Genomic DNA, 12,414 nt, shown 5'->3' with positions numbered 1-12,414 from the left:
GCAAACACTATTAGAGACCATTTTGGCTGGGAGAGGCTGGATAAGAAACTTTTCCAAGGTTACTCAGTTCCCTTTATAAGCTTTGTCTGAAGGAATCATTGCAGAGAAATTCTGGTCCTTTGCTCCATGCTTTTCCAGTACTCTCAGTGTAAGGAACAATACAATGAGCATTGACCCCACTGCCATTTTTCTTTCTTTCTTTCTGCCTTACTACTTTATTCTTACTTCACTCTGTTAACCACTCATTTACTACTTACCCTGCTCCATTTTTAGCAAGCTGTCACCCATATGGTCTTCCTGCTGCCCTGCTGTGTGTCTGCATATTAAAGTGCATAAAATGGAAGGTTAGATGTATAATTATGGCACTTATATAAGTATAAATTATGAGCACTTTCCTGTGCTCTGGCAGTTGACTATTAAACGAGGCATATCTTACCATTTTTATGCTGTCCAAGTATAAAGTGAAAAAAAATTCTTATTTTTATTTTTAAAAATATTCAGAGCTCTACTTGAGTCTAAATGGCCCACTGGGCTAGTCCGGGTAAGGTACATCAGTTTCTGTAGCCAGTAGCATACAAGTAAGTGATATGGCTAGCACCACATCTGGATGTCTAATTTCCCAGCCCAAGCAAAAAGAGGGACCCATTTTGAGCTGGGTTGATCAGGAGTGGTCTTTTGGTGCAAGTCCAGAGCATGACTTAAACTTACACTTCTGGATTTGTAGCAGGATGCTTTAACCACTCTGCTTCTGATACTTCACTTGTGCTATTTTTATTCAGCATTATTATCATAATGTTTTATTGCAAGCCAGTATTACCTGAGCACCTGTTTTATGCTTTACTTCTTTTAATCATCTCTCTCTTCACTTCTTATCTGTCCATCCCAAGAAAGGAAAGTACTTTTTAAAGTGATATATTTAAATATGAATTGAATCTCACATTCTTTTTTTTTTAAGCAAGAAACTACTGTATTGGTTCTTTTAATTGTAAATTGTTTGTACCTGGCTATACAGAGCCAGTAGAGAGAGATGAGATCTTTAACAACTGACGAGAGCATGTCATCTATTTTTTCCTGCTTCTATGTATTATTTAGAAGGAAATTGAGTCAAGAGCATATTGTTTATTAGCAGCTTTAGGGAATGCATGCTAGTGTATACATGTTAGTGTATACAAGATTTTTTAAATATTGGTGAATTTTTTTCATAAAGGTCATAACTAATTACATTGAATTTGTCTACATAGAGCTTTTGATTCACAGAAGCAGACGAATACACTAAACTTCCCAACCTATGTATTTTTTTTTCTTTTTTGTTTTTTTCTTTTTTCCCTATTGTGCTTTTTATTTCATGTATATTGATAACATGTTTCAAGTTAAGAGAAATCAGTTTTATTTGGGAAGGATGGTAACAAAGAACAATTCAGTATTTTATGGAAACTATAAGAATTCCCCTGAATGTGATCAGCTACAAAATCCCTAATTCATGTGATGATTAGATGTTATTGAACTACAGTGCATGTGAGAAATTATTATACCAATATTGTTACTACCGTATTTCCCTGTTCCTTAGTTGAGTGATTTATTTAGGTTATTTTGTTACACAAATGCCACATGAAATGTGAAAAAACCTCTTGGTTTCATGGACTTCTCTGGATCTGTTTTTTTACCTTTGAATTATATGAACAGGCAGAAGTGTTTTATGGATTCTTTTCACCTATCTCGGGATATATGCAAACACGATAGACAGGAAATGCCTTTTTCTTGATGCAATTTTTACAATTGTTCAACTTTTGAAGGAGCAAAATAGATTTGACAAAACTGACTGATCAGTTAAAGAATATGGTGCCTTCTGCCAGCACTTTGGAGATTTATCACTTGTATCAGTTTGATCACTTGCTTGGAAACAGATTGAGGTATTGTAGTATGTGATACATCACTAGACATTTTCAAATATTATTTACATTCATTTTCAGCCTTGCATAAGTTCAAATTTTTAAGAATCTGGTAGTGAATATTAAGACTGTTTGTACTTCTGGAAGTGTGTTGGAAACATGGGCTACAAAGCTCTCACAGCAGCCATCACTACCATTTTTGCCATATGGGTCCAAGGCTGTCGCTGATAACCATGTCCATCAGCAGCAGGCCATGTCCCCAGCTTCTAGTTGTCTACCAGATGGAACAGTTTTTTGAGTGGATCCAGCCTCTGAGCCATATGTTTGACACCCCTGACCTCCTGTGATCAAACAAAGTGAAGTAGTCCCATGAGACTCCCAAGTATCACTATTAGAAATACAGCTTATGTAACTTGTAGTGATGTTTTCCCTTTGGGTTGACAGTGTTGCAGTTTTGCTGTTCAGTTGTAGCACACTTAGAAAACACTAAAAAAAATTGAGTATGTGAAACAACTGAAATGTGTTACAGCCATCTTTTTTTTTTTTAGTGGAACACGAGGTTGACCACAGAGACAAAGTGTTAAGAGTTTGGTGTTGGAAAATATTTTCAGTGCTCTTTGACCATCTTCTCTTTACAGCGTTAGTCTTTCTCTGTTCCAGAAAGCTATTCTGGTTTGGGAACATAAGAAGGCAACATATGGTAGCATATGGACTGGACATGATGCCAAAAAAACATCTAAGCTTGTATCATTGATGTTTCTTGTTACTGAAATCTGGGTTACCACTTTATGTTATCTTATAATTGAAAAGACCTAGTAACTTACACAGTTCAGTCTTTGGATTTCTCTACTATCAACTCTGTTCATTGCTTAATTACAGAACAGGGATAAAGCTGATGCCTTTCTAGAAAAAAAGAAAAAAAACTTGTATTTAATTTTCTTTTAATTCAATATGGGGGGGTTGTTTTTCATACACATACAGGCATAAAACTAGACATAATAAGCATAAAATTATTGTTGATGACTAACAAAATTGTCAAATGATTTTCATCAAAATTAACACCTCAGATTTAAAAAGGGTTTTGACATGGTCTCCAACAACATTCTTAGTAAGCTGATAAAATATGGTCTTAATGAAACTACTGTATCACTGTTTAGATAATCATGAATAATCATCACTGATCAACATAAATTTGGAAGAATGTGTCAGAGGATCAGTTGTGTTATCTTCATTGTTCAATATTTGAATTAATGACTTGGAAGATGGAATTAAGTGTACACTTAGTAAATCTGCAGATAACACCACACTGGTTGAGGGACAGGAGGAGAAGATACAGATTCAAAATAAATATAATTAATTGGGAAAAGGGTCTGAAATAAATAGAATGAAGTTTGGTAAGGGGAAGTACAAAGTGCTGTACTTAGGAAGGAATCAGCACATACTCAGACACAAAACGGGGAATTACTGTCATGGCTACAGTACTACAGAAAAGGAGCTAGTTATAATAGATCACAAGCTGAACACAAACTAGTGATATAATATTGTTGCCAAAACAGCTAATAGTATACTGGGATGTATCAATAGGTGTATTGGATGCAGGTCATAAGAAATGAGTCTTCTACTCTGCTCAGCACTGGGGAGATCTCACCAAGTGTACTGTCTAGTTTTGGTTACCACAGTTTATGAAGAATATGGACAAATTTGAGAATCCAAAGGAAAGCAACAAACATTATTAGAGATCTTAAAAATATGACACACAAGGAAAGATTGGAATAAATAATTCCAGATCTTAGGAATTATTTAGTCTTGTAAAGAGAAGACTGAAGGGGAATTTGATAACAGACTTCAAACACAGAAGGGATAGTTGTTGTTTTTTTTCTCATATAGCATGCCCTGAATATAACCTACAACCCATTTTTGAAAGACCCCAAGAAGGAAAATATGGATCTTACTTTAGAGTGCGGGCAAGTATATGGGGTCTGGTGTCTCTGGGGCTGAGGGGCTGTGTGTGGGGGGCTGGGGAGTTGTGTGCCAGGGCTGAGGGCCTGGGGAACTGTGCACTGAGACTGCGGGCACAGGCAGGGGCTGGGGGGCTGCGTGCTGGGGCTAGGAAGCCACACAGGGGTTTGGGTTGGCATGCTGACCCTGATATCATGCACCGGGGCCTGATCCAGCCATGCCAGCGCTGGGGCCAGAGCTGCACAGAACCTAATTCAGCCGGTTCTGGAGCCACAACCCAATCCAACCAGCACTGGGGCCGAAGCCATGCAGTGGGCCCAATCCAGCCAGTGCTGGCTCCAGAGCTGCATGCCAGGTATGACCCAGTACATAAACCTGGATCCAGCATGTGGTCCTGGCCTCAGTGTGCTGGATCCAACTCAGTCTGTCTCCAGAGCCAGAGTGCAGCATCAGACTTGGTGCGCTATGTCTGGAGCAGTGTGCCAGGTCACACCTGGCATACCGGGTCTGACTGTAGGTCAACCCCGCAAGCCAGTCCCATGTGGTGGGAAGGAAGCCTACCTATGTGTCTGGAGATTTGGGGATAGAGGGTAAGGGACGGGGGAAGCAGTTGCAGTAGTATTTTCTGTAGCCCCTGGAGCAGCAGCAATTAATGCTGCCACCTCTCTGCCCTGCCATTCCCCCAGGCAAATTTCCAGACCCATGGGGAGGCCCTTTCCTTTCATATAATGTACATCCTAATTTGGGGGGAGAAAGCTGTATATGCTTGTATTATCTGCAAGAAAATACAGCATAGAGAGGATGGTAATAAATTATTCTGTGACCGAAAAGGGTAAGACAAAAGGTAATATGAAATAATATGCAATATTTCAAAAAGGAAGATTTACGTTAGCTATTAACAAGAACTTTATAACTCTCAGGGTTAGAGGTATGAGGATTCTCTATCACTAGAAGTCTCTAAGTATAATTTAGAAAAGATGACCCAACTTTAAGCAGCAGTTCAGGCTAGTTTACCTCTCAAGTTCCCTTTCAGCCTATTTTTTTTCTATGATTCCTATGATTCTTTCACAGACTTATTTTTGGATAAACTATGGGGGAGAAATGGTTTTAAAAGTAAAATGAAGATAACTTTAAAAATAAAGAAAGGTTGAAATAATTCTAATTATTGAAGCAAAGGTCTGAAAAGACATGTTTTTGGCAGTATGTTTTACCAACAATATAAGGATATTGTAGTTCTAGATACTTGCCTATACCTAGTTTGTCCATATCCAATGTATTGTAAGACTTAAATGCATATCTTGTAATGCCTTTATTGTATATTTAGTATTGTGCTGCACCAGTAATACAATTATTTATTTGTGTTGAAGCAATTGTTTTATTTAACTTTGAAATATAGTCTGATCCAACATGCACCAGTATCTGCACTGAGAAATGATGTTGCATCAAACATTGTTGAAGAGCTTGATTTACCCAATAAATGCAACACTTAGTAATAGTTTAATCATTTACAACATTTTTGTAATACCTGAAGTACCTGATTGCATAGAAAAATGTAACTTCCCTACCTCTAGCTCCTGTGTAGATGCTTTCTCACACTTTCTAGCCTCCTTTTTTATTGCTGTGGAACACAGCTTATGGAGGTCAAGCTATAGATAGACTCAAGTTTTTAATACCTAGAGCTAGTCACATTAGATGGGTTTGAACATCTGGTCAAAGATTTTAGACTGCATGCTATATTCACTGGGGACCCAGCATGGAGAGTGGGTGATGTTCTCTCAATGACTTGTTAAAAAGCAGATATACTCTTGTATTTTGAACCACGCAAATGTTGTTGTTGCTCCTCCCCCCCCCACACCTTCCAAGCATGTCATTTTATTTCTAGACAGCTTAGAAATAATCCAGACTGGACATTACAGCAGTATGGATCACCACAGCCAGACCTGCATCTGTTCAAATAGAGCACACTCTTTTAGTTCGTCATGGATGTGGATATTTTTTTACTACGACTGTTTGAGCATTTATGACCATTTGAGCACTGATGGGTGGAAAAGCCCCTAATGCCATTAGGTATTGTTTGTATAGACATGTGGCCTGATCACCGCCCCCCCCCCCTTATTCAAACAAACTTTCCAAAATTTCAGGAGCAGATCCATATACAGGAATATCAGCTCTGATTGAGATGTCACACATAATGCATAAAATCATCCTTGGCACAAAGCAGTATTTAAATATGGAGTGTATTTACAGCCTATACATTAAAATGAAAGCTTTTATTGTGGATACTATGGTCTTCAAGTAGGCCCCATTTATATGTGACATTGTGTTCTGGAGCTGACCTGCATTCCTTTTAAAACCATTTAATCACATACAGCTGACCAGCATTCCTTTATAAAACCACCTAATCAAATGCATTTCAAGTACCCCAAAGGATTATTTAATCTCCATATATGTACAAGTGTGAAACGTGCAGTGTCCAAATATACCCTCTCCTAAGAGTCCGACATTAGTCAATTGTTTCCAAAATAAACCTCTACTCTGCCTCATCCTGAATCAGCACTCTTTTCAGGTACTATGCAGACCTTCTTTGAATGGATTTCTGAAAATTATTGTTCCATGTAACATGCCCTGTGTATGAAAAAGTCATTGTAATCCCTGTTCAAGCTTCTTTTCACACATCTTAAAAGTGTAATTAAAAAAAAAAGAAAGGTAGCAGTTTTCTGCCTTTGGGCAAGTGCACTGAATGAGCTGTGATATACGAAAATGCATTATGTTGTAGTGACTAGACAGCTCAAGGGAATGATCATGGAATACTGTGTTGCCTTCCGTCTCTAAGTCACTGATGCAAATGTAGGTTAAATCAGAAATATCTCTGAGTTGTTACTAACTGATGGTTGTTTCTGAGGATTAAGTGAAATGTATTGGTGATCACTTTCTACTGAGCAAGTACCATTATGTTTAGTGCCCTCATTGGAAATCTCAGCAGGCAAGCTAAGAATCACACCACACTGACATACTTTCTTGATACCTGGAGTTGTTCAATCCTGAATAGTAGGCCTGTGTGAGGCGGCTAGTATTCGCCTTGGATTCGGCCAATTCAGGGGACCGTGATTTGATTCAGTGCTTCAAATCACTGTCCCGAATTGATTCAGCTAAATCTGATTCAGAGATTCAGCTGCTGCCAAATTAGCCGCATCAAACAGGCCCCATCCCCACCCGCTATCCCAGCCCCATCAATTGCTACCCTGCCCAGCCACAGCCTCCTGGCCCTTTAAAAAATAAAGGCCCACACTCACTGGCTGCTGTCAGGCGGGGGGGAGGGGCGATCCCCGCTGCCTCCCACTGCCCCATGCTGTCTGGGGTGTTCTCCCCCTACTTACCAGCATGGAGTCCAGGTCCAGCTCCCCGTGGCAGCAAGTAGGGACTGCTCAAATCTCTGAAGCTCTCCAAATCTTTTCTAAATCGATTCAGAGAGCTTTGAATCGATTTGGACCTTTTTATTGGTCTCCTGATTCGATTCAGATTTGGAGATTCGGCTGCCAAATCAGGCCGAATCTCCTCGGAATCAAATCAGCACCCAAAGCTTTCCACAGCCCTACTGAATAATACTTGGGAACATTACTGAAGCAGTGTAAGAAACATGAACTGCTGCTGCCTATGCTATATTGCTCTATGGGTAACAGTTCCCAGCAATGTCAAACCAGCATCTTTCACAGCTATGAAATTCACTGTAATTTATGGATATTCTGGTGGGTTTTACAGTGTTTGCTCATCTGAGACAGAAATTCCAAGAAGTCCTGATATGTATTTTGATATACAGAATACCATGCGGGAGAAGGTATATAACAGATAAGGTTAATAGACAGGATGGAAAATGTGTATGAGAACAGCAGATAAAAAAGTCTCTTGGCAGTACTGAGAAACCATGGCAGAAGAGAGAACATAATTAAATTTATGAAAAAAGGGGATATATATAAGTGTAGCCAAAGCATCACTTACCAGACAGTATTATCCTATTACCATCTGATTTCATAGTGATGTGATGTTACTTATGAGCAGACCTAGACACAGGCTTGGGTGAACTGGGTAGGCCCCAGAGCCTGGACAGAAAGGAGGCCCAAAAATGAAAACAAAAAAAGTTTTAATATTGTGCATATACGTATACCTAATTCCACATTCTTATTTCCATGAATTCAGTTTAAATGCATCATTATTTCAATTTGTGAGACAAAATCATATTGTTTTCTTGACTTATCAAACACACTCAAAAGACATAAACACTTTGAGATCATTATTTCTGGTGAAGGGGGGCCCGATACTCCAAAGTTCACCTGGGACCACCAGAAGTCTAGGTACAGCACTGCTTATGAGGCTAAACTAATATAAGAACCTTCTCACAATAAACTACTGAAGAGTGTAAATGCAGTGACCACCTGGCCTATTTTTGACAGATATACTATCCATTTGGAACACTTGGATGTAGAGGTGCAGCCTCCAACTGTATTGGCCCTCAATGATATAAAATAAAATATGGTTTTCTAACAGAGAGAGTTAAAATTATTTTAATGGAAATATATTCCATACATTACAAGGGTAGCACCAGTTCCATTTGTATGTACTGGAAGGAAGTATGATATGTGCTTTCCAGTTTTTATATTAGGCCAGAAAAATAAGGTTTTATTTTAAACAGATGTGAATAAAACAAACTCAATATTTTCAGGTATTTTTAGTGCAACAGGAGAGAAGTATTTCATACAGTGGGATAAGATGCCTTTTCAAATGTGAGCTATACATATTTTAAACATATCTCAAAATTGTGCATGGTGATGCCAACCAATTATGACATTGCCCCTCTCTATATCTACATCTTTTAGCAGGCTTTATTTATTTATTTGTGGTCTTGTTTGACAGTGTGCTAGAAGAGCATCCAGGGGAAGTTTTGCGTGCACAACCCATTTAGGCTCTCAGCCTTGACCTTTCTCCCCTTGTCTGTGGTCAAAGCATCACAAGAGAAGGCTGAATACAAGATGGATGTTTCATTTATCCCCACAAGGTTTCGTGTATCTGACTTGTTCGTCTAATTGAAGGGATCCCACTGCACAGGGATGATTATGGACCTGAAGGGATCCCACTGCAGGGGTGATTATGGACCTGCTTGGTAAGCGCTACCATGGCAAACAAAGCTGCATGAACTAAAGGAACTGGTTGTTGTAGCCCAGCAGGCTCACACCCACCCCACTTTTTTAACTGCTTGGGTAACAAAAGCATGGACTGCTAGCCTGGGTCATAGGGGCAGGGGTTTCTTAGCTGAAGGGGATAACTGGGGGGCAAGCATCCTTTGGCTTTGTGTGGGAGGTCAGAGAGTCTAGCACTTCATAGTGCACTCCTGCTCTGGGCTTGCGGGGTGATGCCAGGAAGACATGGGGAAAAGGAAGCTGCACTGGGTCCAGATGAGGAGGGAAGGGGGATATGTGCATGAAGGGAATGTGACAGGGAGAAGGAAAATGAAGGAAAGATGAGAGGGGAGGGAGCTGCAATGTGAGGGAAAGGGGAGGGAGAAGGAGTAGGGCAGGGTGAGGAAGGGATGGAGAGGAGGGTGCCGGGGTGTGTGCCAGGGAGCTGAGAGGTGGGCGCCCTGCCTCCCACCCTGCCCGGCACCTTGCTCTCCAGGCACATGGCAGCTGTCTGCCTCCACCCTCCTCTCCCAGCCCCCTAAATCTCCGGAGTGGCCATGGCATCATTGTGATGCAGGCAATGAGAAAGCTGCGCAAGCCCAGTCTGCTGCAGTCAGAGCTGCTGGCAGAGCTGAGTCCTCGTGTAAGTCATAGTTCACCACAGCCTGGGGAGGCGCGGGAGGGGGAAGGGGACTTGGGGCTCGTCTGTGTAGCCCAGGGGGCAGGAGCTTTTATGGTTGTACATGGCATGTGCAGCCTCCCACGGGTATCTTGCATCTCCCTTACCAGGAGCCCAAAGCGGGGCCGGGGACAAGATCAGAGCAGCTTGGGGTGGGAGTGAAATCTATGCAGAAGGAGTTCCTGCTCTCTTCTCCAGCACTACCACTGCACAACATAACTCAGGAATTGGACTTCTGGAGAGTTTAGGTGATGGTTTGTATGGGATGCTTTGGGTAGGGATGAGCCTGCCCCACTTGAACACCAGACAGATCGGGTTTACTAAAATCAAGATCCAGTTATTCTGTTAAAGCTTTCCCTAGCTTTCTCCAATTCAGTAACTCTACTGGAGGAGATGGAGACTAACTGCTAGGCACAGATGGGCTCTGGAGGTCTCTCACAGCTTTGCTATTCAGTGACATCCTAAGCAGCCCTGGGGGAAAAACGAGGGGTTGGAGGTTGGTGCTGTTGGAGGTTTCTTTTCCTAATGACTTTGCTGTGCAGGTGGTCACTGGGGCTGGGGGGCTGTTCTTGCTGGTATCTTGAAAGAACGTGCCACCTTCTGCTCCTTTTTCAATGCCAAGCCATGCACCAGCAAATGAGCTGAACGCCCCCAGCCACACAGTTTCCACAGGAAACATGGTCATTCTTTGCTTGGCTCCCTTGCAGGGAAGCCAGCAGCTTCCAAAAGAATCAACGATGACTGTTTGCAGGGTTTGTTTGGAATTCATTCCTAAAATGGCATTGTTTCTTTTTTTTTCCCTCTTCTTTCCTGTTGAATTGTTGCCAGCATGGGAATGTCTGGCAAGGAACGTGCGGTCCACCTCTTGTTTCCCGTGTTCCCCACCTCCTCCCTATTTTCTCTGGGGGTTAAGACAAACCACAGAGCCTTGTACTTCTTATGACAAGCAGGTATCCATCTCAAGACAGCTCTGTGAGGCAAGAGAGAAGGGAAGCAGAAGAAAGAACAAACTGGTTCTCTCCCCACCCCCATGTGAAGTGGAGCCAAACCAGGGTAGTGTTTTCCAAGTGAAATCAGGGCTGAATGTGAAGGATTTTATTAGGGCTAAGTATATACATGATGTCAGTTCTCCAAAGTGCCACTGTAAAAATCATTTGAGTGCATGTTCTCTGTGAAATCTGAAGCCAATGCAAATTTATTTCTGGTCTGGTCTGAGCCAGACATCCCGGGTGAGGAAATGGTTTTAAATACCATGGATCTTCCACTGATGTATATTGAAATGTAAAGTTAAAAAGTTTCCATTTTATACCTGTTAAATAAACTGATAGCATCTTATTAGCCCAAATGCCATGAGATACAGAGCTATCAGGTAAACGTACTGCCGTTTAGATTACAGTTAAATGATTCCAAGTGTATTCAAATAATACAGGACCTAGTTCTACAAACCACTGAAGTCAACAGGAGGAATGTAAGAAAAAACAACTTGAATCACTATGGGCTTGCAGGATTCTGGTCTAATGTAATATAAATTGGTTCTGAAATATTACCAGTGCTTCATCCCCTGTATTACTAACTCATGATATTTGATGTTTCACTTAAAACTCCAACTCATGAAGGCAATCAAATATGTGTGTCAGAGCTTTCGTTAAAAAAATACATTTCTAGTTCTTATAGTTTTAGAGAAAAGCTGTGAAATGCACCCCAGAATGCAAATAAAATAAAGCCAAGTTTAATTTGATTTCCTGATCATTTTAAGCTAATATCATGATTTTAGGGTTCTTACTCATGAGGACATTTGGGGTAGGCAGTACTGTATCTTGCTTCCTTCAGAAACAGGGGAAGCAGGATCCAATCCTAACCATAAAAGATAAAAATTATAATAATTATAATGTGAAACTGAGTAGGGTTTGGCCCCTTGTGTACATAAGATATGTTTTTCATCATTGGCCTTTTTAGTTAGAATAAAAAAGGTATAATATGTTTTTCATAGATATATCCATTTACTGAAAAGGCAGGCTTCCTCTTTCAGTCTAAGCACACCTTCACACATGCACACAAAAAAGAGCAATACAGTCAGGGTATTCCTCTTTGTCCCATCCTTAGCTCAGTCACAATCAAACAATAAAAACATATTTCAGGTCTTCATGATTTCCCACTGGAGTTCTTCTAGCCTCTTTATGCTCGGGAAAGAAAATGAACCTTGCAACATGCTTTAACAATGGGTAAAACTGAAACATTTCCAATGAAGTGGTTAGTAGAGAGCAAGTTCCAAAGCTAAGGAACCAGCATGAAGAAGTACTCACTAGATTCCTTGTTTTATGAGTGCTTTGCAGCCTGGGGTGACTGCTAATTTTGACTAGTATTATGGCACAGAGAGGTCATTGGTCCTATTACATGAATAGATCAGGGAGCCTGCCGCTTTAAAGGGTGGGGGGGGAGGAAGCAGCATGCAAAGCAGGGAGCAGGTGGCAAAGGAGGGTGCTAATGAGAACCTCATCTGATTAGAGGGCTGGGCTTGACGCATATAAACTCAAGCCGGGGGTGGAGCCAGCAGTAAGATCTTGGAGACTGCTGAGAGAACATTGGCTCAGCAGGATGGCTACAGCTTCTGAAAGCCAGCATGGAGAGTACAGCCAGCGGTCTGAAGGTTTGGGAAGGAACTAAGTGGTGGAGGAGGTTCCTAGGGATGCAGAGAGGGGTCTGGAGCCCGGAAAGA

The sequence above is a fragment of the Alligator sinensis genome, unplaced genomic scaffold (assembly GCF_000455745.1).
Source record: "Alligator sinensis unplaced genomic scaffold, ASM45574v1 scaffold1451_1, whole genome shotgun sequence".
NCBI classification, from domain to species: Eukaryota; Metazoa; Chordata; order Crocodylia; family Alligatoridae; genus Alligator; species Alligator sinensis.
The sequence above is the reverse complement of the archived record's forward strand: the minus strand, read 5'-3'. Positions refer to the sequence as shown.